This window comes from Lynx canadensis, chromosome A1 (genome assembly GCF_007474595.2).
Source record: "Lynx canadensis isolate LIC74 chromosome A1, mLynCan4.pri.v2, whole genome shotgun sequence".
Taxonomy (NCBI): Eukaryota; Metazoa; Chordata; class Mammalia; order Carnivora; family Felidae; genus Lynx; species Lynx canadensis.
Window position 1 is genome coordinate 28438780 of NC_044303.2, and position 17822 is coordinate 28456601.

The following is a 17822-nucleotide window of genomic DNA, read 5'->3' on the forward strand; positions in this document are numbered from 1 at the left end:
CTGTAGGGTGTCTAAGAACCTTTTGGAGGTTATTTATTCATTTATTTAGGTAGTTTATTGAGAAATAATTTACATATAGTAAAACTTACCTATTTAGGCATATAGTTCTAGGTGGTATGTAACTGTCACCATAGTCAAGACATGGAAACATCAACAGGTGATAATCCTAGCATCTGAGAGACAGAGAGAGAGAGAGAGGCAGAGAGAAAGGGAGGGAGAGAATCCCAAGCAGGCTCCTCACTGTCAGTGTGGAGCCCTATGCAGGGCTCGACCTCACCAACTGTGAGATCATGACCTGAGCCGAAATCTAGAGTCTGACACTTAATCAACTGAGTCACCCAGGTGCCCCAGCCCCAAAGAGGTTTTTTTTTAATGTTTATTTATTTTTGAGAGAGAGAGAGAGACAGAGTGCAAGTAGGGGAGGAACAGAGAGAGAGGGAGACAGAGAATCTGAAGCAGGCTCCAGGCTCTGAGCTGTGAGCACAGAGCCTGATGTGGGGTTTGAACCCAGGAAACGTGACATCATGACCTGAGCTGAAGTCTGACGCTGAGCCAACCCAGGCGCCCCACCCCAAAGAGGTTTCTAAGCAGAACACTACAGTATCCACTACAGTCCACTTTTTATGCCCCTCATACCCATATACGTTTTAATGGCAAGTACCCTTGGTCTGTAAACAGCCTACCCAGGATTCTGGTAGGTCTTGTTTCCTGTGGAACTTAACAAAAAAAGGTCAGTGGGAAGAACAAAAGCCTCTACTGCCACAGTTGATCTGGAGACGGTACTAATACTTGATACCCACCTCTTCCTTTGTCCATTCCCCTTAACCTCAGCCAGGAGCTATGCCAGTGTAGGTGGCTTGCCTACTACAATGACCCAGACTCTCATTCTTGAGGGGTCTGAGCTCCTGTTACCATGATCCTGCAGCTTCTGTATCTGTGAATTTGTTATTAAAATGGGGCAACTGATGTTTTGATTTCTGTGTTTCCCTCTCTTTCTGCCCCTCCCCAACTCATACTCTGTCTTTCTCTCAAAAACAAAGCATTAAAAACATTTTTTTAACATTTGTTTATTTTTGAGACAGAGAGAGACAGAGCATGAACAGGGGAGGGTCAGAGAGAGGGAGACACAGAATCTGAAACAGGCTCCAGGCTCTGAGCTGTCAGCACAGAGCCTGACGCGGGGCTCAAACTCACAGACCGTGAGATCATGACCTGAGCCGAAGTCGGCTGCTTAACCGACTGAGACAACCAGGAGCCCCCAAAACTTTAAAAAAAGTGGGGCAACTGAGAACCAAAAGATGCTTCACATGGATTACTTGAGCACCAAGCATATTCTACCCTGCCCTTCACTGTGTAGCAACAACTCATAACCACCCCTGCAGCTCAGCATCAACTACCCACCCACCTTGCTATAGCAGGGAGGGGATTTCAACAGAAACTATTATAATATTCCTTAAATCAATGGAGCCTTAAGAGACTGTGATGTGCCTTGAAGATGGTATAATGTATAACTTGTTTATTGGGATAAAATAATTTCTGTGGAAAGGAAGTAATTTGGCAAAATATTTCTGAGCTTCTCTGTCCTGATACTCCAAGCCTTTTCCATTCAGAAACCAAAACTCTTCATTGATTCTGAATCCTTGTCTAGCAACTTCCCACCCCTTACTTTTTTTTTTTTTACAGCCCAAATCTTCAAAAGATGTCTCTGCCAGCATTTTCCAAAGCATCCAAGCAATACTAGTTCCATGGTATTAAAAAGCAATTTTAGGGTAAATGTATTTGGAAATTTTAATTATCACTAATAGCTAAGATTCGCTGATGGCTTGCTACAAAGTAGGCACTACGCTAAGAGATTTCAGAGTATTAGCTCATTTACTTTATTCAGGCATTCATTCATTCAACAAATATTTACTGAATTCATACTATGTGCCAGTCACTGTAATAGATGTTGGGAATATAATAAAATACAACAACCACAAAACACATAGTTGTTACCCCCACAGGGCTCACACTTTAGTGGGAAGACAGGTATTAATCAAAGAATCACAAATAAATGTAAAATTGCAGTGTTGTTGAATGCTATAAAAGAGAGATACATGGTAGTATAAAAGAATATCATCAGGGGGCGCCTGGGTGGCACAGTCGGTTAAGCGTCCGACTTCAGCCAGGTCACGATCTCGCGGTCTGTGAGTTCGAGCCCCGCGTCAGGCTCTGGGCTGATGGCTCAGAGCCTGAAGCCTGTTTCCGATTCTGTGTCTCCCTCTCTCTCTGCCCCTCCCCCGTTCATGCTCTGTCTCTCTCTGTCCCAAAAATAAATAAACATTGAAAAAAATATTAAAAAAAAAAAAAGAATATCATCAGGAAACTGACTTTGTCCAAAAAATTATGGAAAACTTCCCCAAGAAATTGAAATTGGGTTGGGGTTTGAATAATGAATATACTTATACATATGAATATATGTATGTGTATATGTATACATATATGTATATGTATATGTATATATAAAGATGTGGAGAAGAGATGAGAGAGTGACAAGATTGGGGAGAGAAAACTCTAGGAGGTTCCTGCAGCAAACAGAAAAGGGAGCATTGAGGTCTGAACCAGTGCAATGACAGAGGGACTGAGGAGAGGGAAGAACAGATGGCTAGGAGAGAGGTAAATTCAACAGGATTTGCTTATCATTTGGATGTAAGAGGTAAAGGTATAAAAAGGTTTAAGGGGTACCTAAGGCTTCTAATTTGGTTTGAAGGTTAAAACGGGTTACTATTAACTAAGATAGGGACATAGGAGAAGCAAGTTTTGAGAGATGGGATGAGTTCAGTTTTGAGTCTAAAATACCTGTGAGTCCTTTAGATTAAGATTATTCCATTTAGACACTATTGGCATTTTACACCAGATCATTCTTTTTTGTAAGATCTTGTCCTGTTCACTGCGGGATGTTTAGCAGCATCCCTAGCCTGGGACCCACTAGATGCCAGGACCACTCTATCCCTGGTCCTGAAAATCAAAAATGCCTCCAGACATCATCAAGTGTTTCTTGGGGGACAAAATCTGTGTTGAAAGTCATTGGTTCAGATGGAGGCTGTTCCCAGGGTTTCAACTGCCTTGCATATACTAACATACTCATATTTGCATCTCAGCCCACACCTTCTTCTGAGCTCTGGACTCAGACAATAAACAGCTTACTAGACATTTCCAGATTGGCTGGACAGGATGAGGGCCCAATTCAGTGCAGGATGATATTTACATCCCATCTGCACAAAGTCCATTCAGAACCCCATTCAAGGTGCCAGTTCTTTAAAATGCATAAGAGGCATAAACTTGTCAAATTCTTGTCTGTAGAGAGAAACAGACAGAAATAGAGGAAAATGAGAAAGGAAAAAAAAATTTTGGAGCTCTCTTTTTTCCTGGGAGTAATGGCCCCTTAGTAGCTAAATAGGTGGATCTTTCAGGACCTTAGGGAAATCTATGAATTCAGAAACAGTCTGTTCAATTGGTGAGATAATAGGGTTGTCCTAAATTCATGCATTCAAATGTGTCAAGGAGAATTCTTTCTACGTGGGAATAGACCTGATTCTTTCCCTCCATTTTATTAGCTTCTCCAATAATACAATGAATATATATTTCTTGTAGAAACATTTTAAAACATAAAAAGGATAAAAAAATTTACAATTATTCATGAATTGACCATTCAGGTGTATTCTAGATTTTATATCCTCATTATACATTTTTAAAAATTGGAATCATGTTGGACATATGGTTTTTCTTTCCAGCTTTTTAAACATTATATTGCAAAGATTCTATGATCATATCATAGATATTCCTATTGAGCAATTAGCTTTCAATATTTTAAAATTATAAATAATACCGCACAAAACATTCTTAGGCCAAATCTCTGATAACATCCCTGTATATTTCCTCAAGCCAGAGTCCTAGAGGAGTGTAAAATGTTTCTAGGTTCCTAATCCATGCTGTCATATTGCAACCCAGAATAACTGTGCCACTTTATGCACCTTCTAGTAATGTGTAAGATGAGCCTCTTACCCCATTGTCACGTTTATCATCAAGGCTTAAAAAAAAGATCTTTGCCGGTCTGATATGCATAATAATTTTTTTCCACCTTAAATTAGGCAATAAGATTTGTGTTATTCGTTGTTTCCTAAGGGGTACAGCACTCATTGTTAAAGCAGGCTCATCTGCTGCTGGAGAGCCCCGGCCAGGTCACTGTGAGCAGGGCAGCGAGGTGAATTTGCACCCCCAAACTCCTTTAAGAACAGGTGCCTCATCCAACCTCACCTGTCTTGGGGGCATCCAGCAACTTTATGCTTTTTTCCTCTATCAGATTTTGCTCTCAAAAGGAATTCATCAATGTTGGGGAAGGCAAAATGTCTTAACCATTGATGGGTATTTGAACTTCAGTTTTATTTCTTTTACTTACAAACACAATGATATATTTCTTCTGTCCATATGGGGTCCTACGAGCCTTGGAGGGCTTAAGACAAGATCCCTGTTCCTGGAAGACTGAACTGGTCCTGAGAGAGTGAGATCAATGCCTGTAGGGTAAGTAGCTATTCCTGAAACCTGTCGCCAGTATCTGAGAAGAGGGAAGGGAGTGAATACGTCTGCCTCCCGTGGCTGGCAGACCCGTAGACGGAAGCACTAGCTTATTTCATTGACTTGCTCCTTGGGTTGGGGATTGTGGGGATGGTGGTGTGAGAGATTCCTTCTTCTCTTCCACCTTCTCTCACTTCGCTCCCTTCCTTCCTTTTTCAAATTACAAAAACAACACTCTTGTTTGAACCTGCATTTGTTACAACAAGCATGTGTTGTTTTTGTAATTTAAAGTAATATCAAGGGAAATAGCAAAAGTTTTTCTATTATCCCTTCATCTATGCCTCTGAGGCATTTATGTTAACAGACTGGTATGTGACTCTCCACACCTCTCCCTGCTCTTACAAAACATGTACCAACATGAGCATCGGTACGTGCTTTTCCTTTTACTACTATGCCTATTGTTATTATTACGATTATGCCCATTACTCTGCAGCTTGCTTTGTTTACTTAACTCAGTAAGTAAACTGTGCTGACTGCTCGGAGCCTGCTTCAGATTCTGTGTCTCCCTCTCTCTCTGCTCCTCCCCTGTTCATGCTCTGTCTCAAAAATAAATAAACGTTAAAAAATAAAAAATAAATAAAAAAAAAAAAAGACTCCTACCAACATCTGGAGCAGGGCACTTTGTCCAGAGCGGGCAGAAGGTACCTTTGCACCCCCAGCAGGCACTGGCCCAACTCCCTAGCGTGTAAGAGGAGGGCAGGAGAAGTGAGAGGAAATGGGATCTTCGGCACTGTCCACAGCTCAAGGGGAGAGAAGACAGTGTTCTTCTACGTACTACCCCTCCCACCTCCACAGCCAACAGAAGAGGGAAGGGTCCAAAGGAAGGACAGTGACTGGAGCTGGCAGCGACACAGTCATTTCCTCATGACTTTACTCAGTGAGGGTGCTGGAGTTTCCTGTGAGTCAGGGACATTGTTGCATGCAGCTGAATGAGAGCCATATGGCTGTTCCACCCCAGAGGGCAACCCCAGCTGCAAAGGCTGTGGAATGTGCCACGCGGCAGGAGCTCAGCTGGCAAGGGCTGGATGGTCTCCTTGGGACAACATGTGGCAGAGAGGGGCCTCTGAAGGAGCTGGGCCTGCAGCACTTTAAGTGCCTGCATTTGGACAACAGCTATGCAGGGCAGCGATGACCACAATTTAGCTAGAACCACTGATAAGCAACAAGGAGAGAAGATGATAATTGTACCAGGTAAATAAAAAGACCTTTGTTCTTTGCCCTAGATGTCTTCTCTGTCTGGGAAGCACAGAGCAATAGCTCCTATCTGGAGTAGTAGTACCTTACAAGGTGCAGCTTGGAAATTTGTGGAGGTGGTTTTTGGAGTTTCCACAATGACAAGGACCAATTCCTGGCCCCATTGTCAGAGACTAAGGATGCTAGATGATCTGTCGTGCACAGATGCTATCCGACTATAAAACTGGTCCCACACAATTATCCAGTGTTTGGCTCATTCATGTCAGAAACCTACACGGAATTATCTGAGCCTAGGACCTAACTATGCTTTAAATAGAAATATTTTTATAATTTCATTTGAATGTTTATGTAACTGTAGAAATATTAAATACAAAACCAAAGGTTATTTGCAATGTCCTAATATAGGCCGAATTTTCTCATGCAGTGATTATGGGTTGTGATTTAGTGTGACCTTCTCTGAAAATCCTGAACTTTTAGCTAGGGTACATGAAGCACACTGTAGCATTTCTGCTATAATTACAGTATCTCATGGGGGTGGTAAAAGGGTCTTAAAAAACAGGGTAGACACTGAATAGGCTCATGTGGTTGAGTTGTTGTTTTGGGTCCCTGATCGTTTTTCCTTTGTGCTCTAACTGTACACACTAGGGAGAAGGAAAGGGGATTATTATCTGTTGAGAACCTGAAGCATGCCAAGATGATGCTGGATAACTAACCTGGAGTCCTTGGGTCACTAGCTCTCTACTTTATCGATGAGGAAGCAAAGGCTTTAATGAAGAGTAAAGAGCCTTTTTCCTTATTCCCCCTGTTCACTCACAGTTGAACTTTAAATGTTTTTGTTTCTTTTATGCAAAGTAATCACCTTTTTTCAAAGTGACATCCTTCTTCTTTTGTGGCTGCCCATGTTCCCAAACACTGGTTTCCTTTGGGCGACAACCTTAAGTTAGCTTTGGCTCTTCTTTCTCTTTTGATTTTCACAGATAATTAGCCACCTGGTAATTTCTCTTCCACAGTGGTTCTTGAATTTAACGTTTTCTTCATGACAGTCAAGCCCCTAGCCATTTCATGTTTATATATGGGTAAGTTATTTATCCCCTCTAAGCCTCGGTTTTCCCATTTGTAAAACAGAAATAACAGTGAGTGAAACTAAATAAGCACTCAATAAAGGTCACTCAGGAAGCGAATAAGAAAGACAGGATTTACAACTAGTATGGAGCCTCCCTCTCCTCCTCTTCCTCTTCCGAAGGGGCTCTCTTCTGACATCAACTGGTGTACTACAACCGAATTCTGACACCAACCACCGGGAGTTAGCCCAGACCCCACAAGCTGAAGGATACAGTCCACAGCCCGACCATCCTCACCTCACATCAACTACCTACAAATCTGGAGGATTTGCATGACCCCTCCGAGGTATGATAATTTGCTAGAATGATTCATAGATCTCAGGAAAGTGCTGCATTTAAGATTAGGGTTTTATTCTAAAGGATACAAATCAGGAACAGCCAAATAAAGAGACGTAGAGTGAGGTCTGGAAGGATCCCGAGCAAATGGATTTCATGCCCTCTCCCTATGGTACCAGGATGTATCAACCTCGCAGCTCATCAATGTATTCACCAACCAGGAAGCTCCCTGTCCAGAGTTTTGGCCATGTGACTTGGTGATCAGTTTTTATAGGAGCTTTGACTCCATAATTAAACTCAATCTCTAGCCTCCCTGCCGCCCCAGAGGTCAGGAAGTTGGACTGCTATCATGTGGCTCAAAGACACAACCCTCCAATCATACCATTGGTCTTTCCAGCATGGCCAGCCACCATCAGGTTATTGAGGGGCCCACCGTGAGTCTCCTCATTAGCATAACTCAGATGCAATTGGAGGGTGAGTTTAACATTTGAATCAGCAGAGTAAAGTGACTTGTCCTCGCTGATATGAATGTCCAGTCAGTTGGAGGCCTAAATAGAATTAAAATGTTGACCCTAAACTCTGAATGCCTGATTCTTTGAGCTGGGACATCAGTCTTCTCCTGCCTTTGAACTCAAAGAGAAACATCAGCGCTTCTTGGGTTGTGAGCCTGCCAGCTTTTAGACCGGAACTGCATCATCAGCTCTCCTGGATCTACAGCTTGCTAACTGCAGATCTTGGGACTTCTTGGCCTCCATAATGGTATGAGCCAATTCCTTATAATAAATCTCCTTGTATCTAAATCTAAACCTATATCTATACCTATGTGTATGTCTATATATTCTGTTAGATCTGTTTCTCTGGAGAGCCTTAATACATATGAGGTACCTAGAGTAGTCACATTCATAGAGACAGAAGGTAGGACAGTGGTTGGCAGAGGCTGGGAACAGGGAGAATGGGGGGTCATTGTCTAATGGGTACAGACTATCAGTTTTGCAAGATGAAAAGACTTCTGGGGATGGATGGTGGTGACGGTCACAGAACAATGTGAATGTACTTAATGCTACTGAACTGTATATTAAAACATAATTAAGATGGTAAGTTTTATGTTATGTGCATTTTGCCACAATTTTTAAAAAATTTAAAAATGTTAAAAAAAACCAACTAATAGTTTTAACTATTAAACATACCAAAGTTAGCCGTGATGACAACCAAATGTAGCAGTGTGACTGTCTTTGTATTATTTACCAACCTCATTATCCATGGTTTGTGTTATGAAATCTGGTATTGGTGGGTGTAATGGCAGTTATTATCAGCCTTTGCTAATTTCTTGAGATTTGTTAAGAATGTAGAAAAAAGAACATTTTCATTTATTCAAAAAAAATATTTAATGAGCACTTAATCTGCCAGGTCATGTGCTAGCCACTTGGGAGAAAATGCTCAGCCAGATAGCCTCCTGCAGTTTAGGGCCCAGTGAAGAACAGAGACAATGAAGGGCATACAGCACTTACAGGTTGTGTTAAGGGCAATGGGATATAAAATAAGGAAGGAGGTCTCCCTTGACAGGGAATAGGGAAGCTTCTCTGAGAAACAGCACTTTAAGCTGGGACCTGAGACAGAAAGAAAAGCCTGTAGAAGTATGGGGGAAGAGAATTCTGGGAGGAGGGAATAGTGATAGTACAAGCTCAGTAATCACTGAACTACTGAAGAAAGTGGTACTTGTATATGTAGTTGCATACCTTGAATGGTGCTGAACGAGGGGGACTTCCATAAGGTTAGGAAAAATAAAATAAGAGATATGATGTTTTCAGCTATAAGATATGAGGCTACTAATATTCTGTGGTAACTAGATTCTTTGGAAGAAATTTAAAAATAAATCGTGTACAAAAGAAAAAATATCTAAAATAAAGAGAATAGTTCTTGAAAATATGGACACATGTTGATTTTTATCAATTAATTATATACACCATGGATTGACAATTTTAAAGGAATCTTACAGATAATACTTTTATTTCTAAAAAACATTTTTTAATGTTTATTTTTGAGAGGGAGAGACAGAGAGAGACAGGGCACGAGCAGAGGAGAGGCAAAGAGAGGGAGACACAGAATCTGAAGCAGGATCCAGGCTCTAAGCTGTCAGCACAGAATCCGACGCAGGCTCGAACTCATGAGCTGTGAGATCATGACCTGAGTCGAAGTTGGAGGCTTAACTGACTGAGCCACCCAAGTGGCCCTATCCTTTTATTTATTTATTTATTTTTTTAAGTTTTTAAATTTATTTTGAGAGAGCCAAAGACAGTGCAAGTGAGGGAGGGGCAGAGAGAGAATCCCAAGCAGGCTGTGCATTGTCAGTGCAGAGCCTCATGCAGGGCTCGAACCTATGAAGCCATGAGATCATGACTTGAGCCAAAACCAACAATTGGATACTTAACCGACTGAGCCACACAGGTGCCCCTATATAATCGTTTAAAATAGTGAAAATTGGTCTCTAATTTAATTTCTTGATAAGCTCATATATGGTGAAATGAATTTATGATTGTGGTTCTCAGACCAAACACAATATTAGAACAATTGATGTAACAGCTATTAAATCAGAATCAAAGGGTAGTTTCGGGAAATTGGGTTTGTAGAATGCTGGACAGTGCGGAGCAGGGACACTTGGGCTCACTCTGCTCTCCCTGCTGGCATTTGCTAATGCAGGAATGAAGTCAAGGATCAAAAAAGCTTGACATAAGTATTTCCTTTAGCTTGAAATATATAGATAACATTTTTCCTGAATAGGCCTTGAACGTAATGAGAATTATGGTGCTACCGGAATTGAGCTTTCCACACTTGGCAATACCCTACCTCGAATGAGCAGTTGTGCTGGAAGGATGTGCCCCCATTAGGGATTTTGGGGGCCAAAGGAAATATACATGTATGGCTATCTTGCTTCCACCAAGATCTTTTTCCTTTGTTAATAAATTAGGAGCTTGATGTGACTTACATCTATAATCTACAGCCCACCATATTTTCCCATATAGAGAGAGGTACAGTAAAGTGGTTGATACCAAGGACAGCCACATCTCTTAGCCAAGCCACTCCTGCAAGGCTTCTGGGCTGAGAAGGGGTGGTGGGAGAGCTGGCATCAGTCAGAGCTCTTGAAATCACAAGTAACAAAAGCTAAGTTGAAGTTACATTAAATAAACATTTATTGGCTCATAGACGTCTAAAGGGGTGGTTCAGATTTGGCTGACTCAGTTCAAAGTATATTGCCAGGACACCTTGTTCTTTGTTTTAATCATTTGCTTTGCTTTTCTCTTGTCTCAGGCAGGCTCTCTGAATCACAGCAAAGATGGCCTCAGAAGTTCTTGAATTACAAGGGGGATGTAAGCACCTGTAATCTGAGTAAGGAAGAGTCTCTGTACCCACTGCCACCCCTGATGAAATTCTCTGACTGGTGCTGGGTCAAGCTCTATGAGCATGAGTCATATGTCCAACCCTCTGCCTGGTGAGGTAGGATAAGGTGCTTCACAGCCTTACCAGGTCTGGAAGATGCAGGTGCCCAAAGGAAAAGGGATTACTCTCATTAGAAAAAGTGGAAGGGGAGTTCTGGCAGGCAAATATAACAGACTATGTAGCAGAGAAAGAAACCAAGAAATTGTTCCTTTGGAGGAAAAGGGCCAGAAGACTGTCGCACCCTTTTATATGCTTTTTAAAAAATATATACATATATATAAAACAAAAGCTACTTATCATAGTAATCAAGACTTCTAGATCTTCCCTCCCCTTAATTTACATTTAATATCTACTTAAAATTCTTTAAATTGTCAAGTTGCCTCACGTCCAAAGCTTGGTTACTCAAATTGTAAACATTTCCTGAAAACCTACTGGTGATCTTCTAGACACTTTGCATTTATTAGTGAATTGTCACAGTACTCTATTAAGTATTATTAATATTTTATAAAGATATTGAGGCTCAGACAGTAATTTTTCCAGTGTCACACAACTAGAAATGAAGTGTAACCAGATTTGCCTGGTTCCAAAGCCTCTAGTTTTACTACTTCACATTCATTCCTTAGTTCAATGTATTTGTTGACAAAGATTTGAGGATTGAGCTAGATAATGTAGTGGAGGGAAAGAACTATGTAACTGTATTGACAACCTACTAAAAAAGTGTCAATATTCTTAATATGGAGAGCTCTTAAAATCAGAACAATATTTCAAAAAGTACATGAAGAATTAGACCAGTTAGTAACAAAAGTGCAAATGACTTTTAAACGTATGTATAAGTGTTCATCCTCACTGATGACCAAAGGCATAAACATTAAAATAACAGTTTCAGTTTGGGGGTACCAAGTAGATAATGATCTTCTTTCTTTTCCTTTCCTCCCTCCCTCTTTCCTTCTTTCCTTCCTTCTTTTAATGGTGATATCCTGTGTAGGAAAGGGATCAGGGAAGCAGAGACCCTCATACAAACTGATGAGAGTAAATATTGGCACAATCCCTTTATCTTCCCCAAATCTAGTTTTTGTGATTGCTATGAGAAAACATCCAGTCCTGAAGCCCCCTCCCCATCAACCCATTTCCCACAAGGTGTTCATCTTAACTCTTTTTTAAAATTTTTTATTTACATCCAAAATTAGTTAGCATATAGTGCAACAATGATTTCAGTAGATTCCTTAGTGCCCCTTACCCATTTAGCCCAACCCCCCTCCCACAACCCCTCCAGTAACCCTCTGTTTGTTCTCCATATTGAAGAGTCTCTTATGTCTTGTCCCCCTCACTGTTTTTATATTATTTTTGTTTCCCTTTCCTTATGTTCATCTGTTTTGTCTCTTAAAGTCCTCATATGAATGAAGTCATATATTTGTCTTTCTCTAATTTTGCTTAGCATAATACCCTCCAGTTCCATCTATGTAGCTGCAAATGGCAAGATTTCATTCTTTTTGATTGTTGAGTAATACTCCATTGCGTGTGTGTGTGTGTGTGTGTGTGTGTGTGTGTATATATATATATATAACATCCATTCATCCATTGATGGACATTTGGACTCTTTCCATACTTTGGCTATTGTTGATAGTGCTGCTATAAACATGGAGGTGCATGTGCCCCTTCAAAACAGCATATCTGTATCCCTTGGATAAATACCTAGTAGTGCAATTGCTGGGTCATAGGGGAGTTCTATTTTAATTTTTTGAGGAACCTCCATACTGTTTTCCAGAGTGGTTGCACCAGCTTGCATTCCCACCAACAATGCAAAAGTGATCCTCTTTCTCCGCATACTCACTAACATCTGTTGTTGCCTGAGTTGTTACTGTTAGCCATTCTGACAGGTGTGAGGTGGTATCTCATTGTGGTTTTGGTGTGTATTTCCCTGATGATGAGTGATATTGAGCATTTTATCATGTGTCAGTTGGCCATTTGGATGTCTTCTTTGGAGAAGTGTCTATTCATGTCTTTTGCCCATTTCTTCACTGGATTATTTGTCTTTGGGGTGTTGAGTTTGATAAGTTCTTTATAGATTTTGAATACTAATCCTTTATCTGATATGTTGTTTGCAAATATCTTCTCCCATTCCATCGGTTGCCTTTTAGTTTTGCTGACTGTTTCTTTTGCTGTGCAGAAGCTTTTTATTTTGATGAGGTCCCAGTAGATTTCAGGAGTAGATTCCTTAATGCCCCTTACCCATTTAGCCCCTTACCCCTTTCCCTTACCTCCAGAGATGTGTTGAGTAAGAAGTTGCTGCGGCCAAGATCAAAGAGGTTTTTGCCTGCTTTCTCCTCGAGGATTTTGATGGCTTCCTGTCTTACATTTAGGTCTTTCATCCATTTTGAGTTTATTTTTGTGTATGGTGTAAGAAAGTGGTCCAGGTTCATTCTTCTGCATGTTACTGTCCAGTTTTCCCAGCACCACTTGCTGAAGTGACTGTCTTTATTCCATTGGATATTCTTTCCTGCCTTGTCAAAGATGAGTTGGCCATACGTTTGTAGGTCCATTTCTGGGTTCTCTATTCTGTTCCATTGATCTGAGTGTCTGTTCTTGTGCCAGTACCATACTGTCTTGATAATTACAGCTTTGTAGTATAGCTTGAAGTCTGGGATTGTGATGCCTCCTGCTTTGGTTTTCTTTTTCAAGATTGATTTGGCTATTTGGGGCCTTTTCTGGTTCAATACAAATTTTAGGATTATTTGTTCTAGCTCTGTGAAGAATGTTGGTGTATTTTGATAGGGATTGCATTGAATATGTAGATTGCTTTGGGTAGTATTGACATTTTTATAAAATTTGTTCTTCCTATCCAGGAGCATGGAATCTTTTTCCATTTTTTTGTGTCTTCTTCAATTTCTTTCATAAGCTTTCTACAGTTTTCAGCGTATAGATTTTTTACCTCTTTGGTTAGATTTATTCCCAGGTATTTTATGGTTTTTGGTGTCATATTAACTCTTAATATCTCTTACAACATGCTTATATTGCTACTTTGTGAGTTTTCAATTTTAGGTGTTTTCTTGAGTTTTCAGTTTTAGGCATTATCTATTGATTTTTTACTTTAGTAGATGGGAATTTAGCTCGGCCCTCACCAGTCACTATCCTCCTATCTTATTAGTGCAGTTATAATTTCAGCTAGCTTAATATTCAATGTTTATATTATTATTACTAAATATCAGTCACAGTTAAGCCACATACTATATTATCCTTTACCTTTCCTGCACATTCCGTTTTCCTTGAGATTTATAATTTGTTCATTTAGTTTTTCATGGCTTCCTTATTAACTCACTAACTAGGGTTGTTTTCTATTTTCTTGATAATACTAAATGACTTTGATTTTCTTGAAGTCTCTTTGAATGTTCTAACCAGATCCTATGGAGACTATGGCCTTTTGGCCTGCCACATAGCCATCTCCTTTGGATCTCTCTTCACTGTCAATTAGGAATCTCCTTTTCCTTTTCCCTGTGCTACATCTTTATCTCCCAAGGTCACATGTCTTTCTCTTTCTTGGCTTCCTCTCTCTCTTCCTGAGAAAAGGTGAATTGAAATACGTTGTTTTTGAGATTTTTACATGTCTGAAATGTCTCTCTTCTACCTTCACTCTTAATTGACAGTTTGGCTGGGTATATAATTCTTGAAAATAATTTTCTTTCAGAATTTTGAAGGCATTGCTTCATTGTCTTCTGGCTTCCTCTATTGCTATAGCAGGCAAATATCTCCCTGGGGACAGATGTAATGTATAGAGAGTATACTTCTTGCTCTAATGTACCCATAAATAAAAAATACACCATGTATGCATTCAACATTCAAAAAATTTAGGTATTTTAACTCAGCGCAAAAGTAAAATAAAAAGTTACCTTATTGCCATCCTAGTTATGCTTTAATAAACAGGCACCTGGGGTTATATTGTCTCCCTCTTTTCCTTTTGGGTATGACTTTGGAAGTTCAATGCTATTCTGATTCTTAATTCTTGATATAAAGCCTGATTTTTCTTCCTGAAAGCTGGCAAATTTTTTTCTTTCTTGTCAGTTTACTGAAATTTCACAAACAGCTTCCTTTGGCTAAGCCCTTTTAATTTGAACACTTGCTTCCTTCATTTGTGGGAGATTTTCTTGAATTTTGATGATTTCCTTCCCTGTTCATTCTGTTCTTTATTTCAGAAACCCTTGAACTCTGAAACTCATATATTAGAACTCCTGGACTGATCCTTTAATTTTTAAACCTTTTCTTTTTCTTTTCTTAATATTTCTGTTCCTTTTTCTGGGAGACTTACTCAACTTTATTTTCCAACATTTCTCTTGAGTTCACTTTATTTCTGCTACAAAAATTAGTCTTTACGCATAACTAAATTTTGTTTTTGCTTATTCTTTTATCTTTGCTTTCCATGTCATTAATTTTTGTTTGTCTTTAGTATTCCTTCTTTCAACTTCCTTTGGATTTAATATGTTATTCTTTTTCATACTTTTTAAGTTGAAAGGTTAGTCCATTAAATTTTTAGCCTCTAAGTACAGGAAAACTTTAGCTGCACATCACAGGATTTAATAGGAGGCATTTTCACTATTGTTCAGTTCCAAGTGTTTTCTAATTTTATTTTCTTTTTTGACCCATGAGTACACAGAAACATATCTATATCTGAAAAAAGTCATAAAATTGATTTCTCACTTAATCGCATTAAGATCTGAAATTGTGTTCTCTGTTCTTTGATTTTTGTTGAAACATGCTTTATAGCCTTTAACATAACTCATTTCTAATGTTCTATTTATTCTGGCAGATAATGTGCCTTCAACTTATGCTTGCCATTTTTTTGTACATTAATCAAATAGAGCTTATTAATTGTGCTGTGCAAATATCCTATATAATGACTGAGTCCATCTAAATTAAAATTATGGCTTATATTTTTCTTCATAGCAATCAAATCCTGTATATTCAGGCATCAAACCCATCTAAATTTCAGGCAGAAGCCACAAAGTCTTAAGGAAAAAAATCTATCTAGAATCAAGCAGATAGATGTGATGCCTTTTTGTCTACCTCAGCAATTTCCCCCCTAGTTTACCATTTGTGTAGACGTTTTCCCGTCCTGGTTTATGCTGGGGTCTTTAGTCCACTCCCTGTCCTGTGTGTCACCTAAAGCTATAGGCACCTGGGACAGTAGAGGTTTTCAGGGCATCCAGCACCTTTGGTGATTCCTCACCCTCCCAGACTCTTCCTCCCAGATTTACTTGTCGATTTACAGAATTTTCCCTACTTTCTCATAAGCTTCCAAGTTCATTTTAAGTGCTGCTTTAAACTATTTTTTCCAGCATTAAGTGTTTGCAGGGGGTGGGGGTTCTTCTAGTTTATCTTTCTTACCCTTTCTTACCCTTTTCATCTCTCTCTCTCAACTTCTCATGTTCTTGCTCACTTTTATTTCATAAAGGCTATGTATTCTTGTATCCTTAACCATGGCAAGTGGCATTTTCCCCCCTCAGCAGGGTAATAAATTTTCAGTGATTTATGTACCTCCTAAATTGACATGCTATTTTATTTTCTTTGTTCCATAGTATACTATTTTTAAAATGGATTCCATTATCCTCTTTTTTACTTAATTTTGGATACAGAATGTTCTACCTAGCCTGACCTGGTGTTTGCCAGCAGACAGACTGGTCAAATTGTCTTTGGCCCTCGTTTGTCCCCTTGTGTGCTGGTGGAATCCCCTTCACAGATCTTAAGATCTAGCAGGGTATGGATCTTGTGGTTCTGTTGGGTTCCTTCCTATTCTCTGAATAGATGGGAGTTCAAGAACTCTCCAGTTTAAAGTCTTCTCAGGGCTGCTATTCTTGCCATGTCCTTGTCTAAAATCATTTCATGATATAAAGGAGCCATCACCTGTTCTTTCCTCTCTTCTCCAATTCCCCGTTCAGTTTTTATTTTATTTTATTTTATTTTATTTTATTTTATTTTATTTTATTTTATTTTATTTTATTGTGGATAAGGGGAGAGCACTCACAAATTGTTTTAGAAAAAGTGCTGAAGAGGATGAATAGGTGGGACAGACTTAGAGCAAAACAAAACAATGGAGAGAACTGTTATCTAGTTTTATGACTAAAATGTGTGGCATGCAGGTTATCTCTTATACGTATTGCCAAGAATGCACATTCTTGGGCCTTTTCAGACCTACTAAGTCAGAATCTCAGGGTGGGGAGTGAAGCCTGAGAATCTATAGTTTAACAAGTTCTCCAGATTATCAGGATGCACACTGAATTTTGGGAAGCACAGGTGCAGACCTGTGATTTCCCAGGAGGGTGAACAGTAAGGAGGGATGAAGCACCTACCTTTTAAAAATAAGACATAGCATTACTAGATTATTATTAATATTAATAATTATTAATATTATTAGCATTATTATATTATATTATATATTATAGATTATAATATATATTATAGATTATTAAATGAATTTTCCAATGAGTTACATTAATATGGTAGGAAAAATATTTCTTCTGGACTCTGGAAAAAGGTTAACAATCCCAGTTTTTGGTAGCTTGGCTTTTTTTTTTTTTTTTAAGTATGTGACCAGTTATTTTAGTGAGAATTTGAGAGAAATTACACAGAGGTTGTGATAGACGTCTTTTTAAATCAAGGACCTTTGGTTTATCTTTCAAACATTGCTGAGGTCTACTTTTCCCCATTCAGACTCATTGCCACCAGCTGGGGTTCACTGTTTCAAGCAGAGACTATTTTTACTGCCACATAGCTAGAATTTGATGCTTCCTTTCTTACTTACTCAATTCACAATTCATTTCATATCTAAAACATGATCAAAACAACCAGGGGACCCAATCTACCTATATGATGAAGTCCAACTTTCCAACCTCATCAAGCCATTCAAGATTTTTCACTGTATAATCTTTTCCTCCCCCACTCGTGCTCTCCTAAGATTATGCCTTTTTCACCTGGCTGGCCTCTTTGTCCCTATAAATTGACAATGCTTGTCAGGACTCCAAGCCCCTGCTTCTGCTCTATACCCACTTCTTTGTTTATCCAAATCTAAAGTGGAATTCAACATAAAGCTCAGGTGTCATTTTTTCTCTGGCTCAAATTTCCCCTCATATTGCAGATCTGTCACTCTAAAATATCTTCATTTTCCCATTTCCTGGAGGTTAATATGTAAACTCT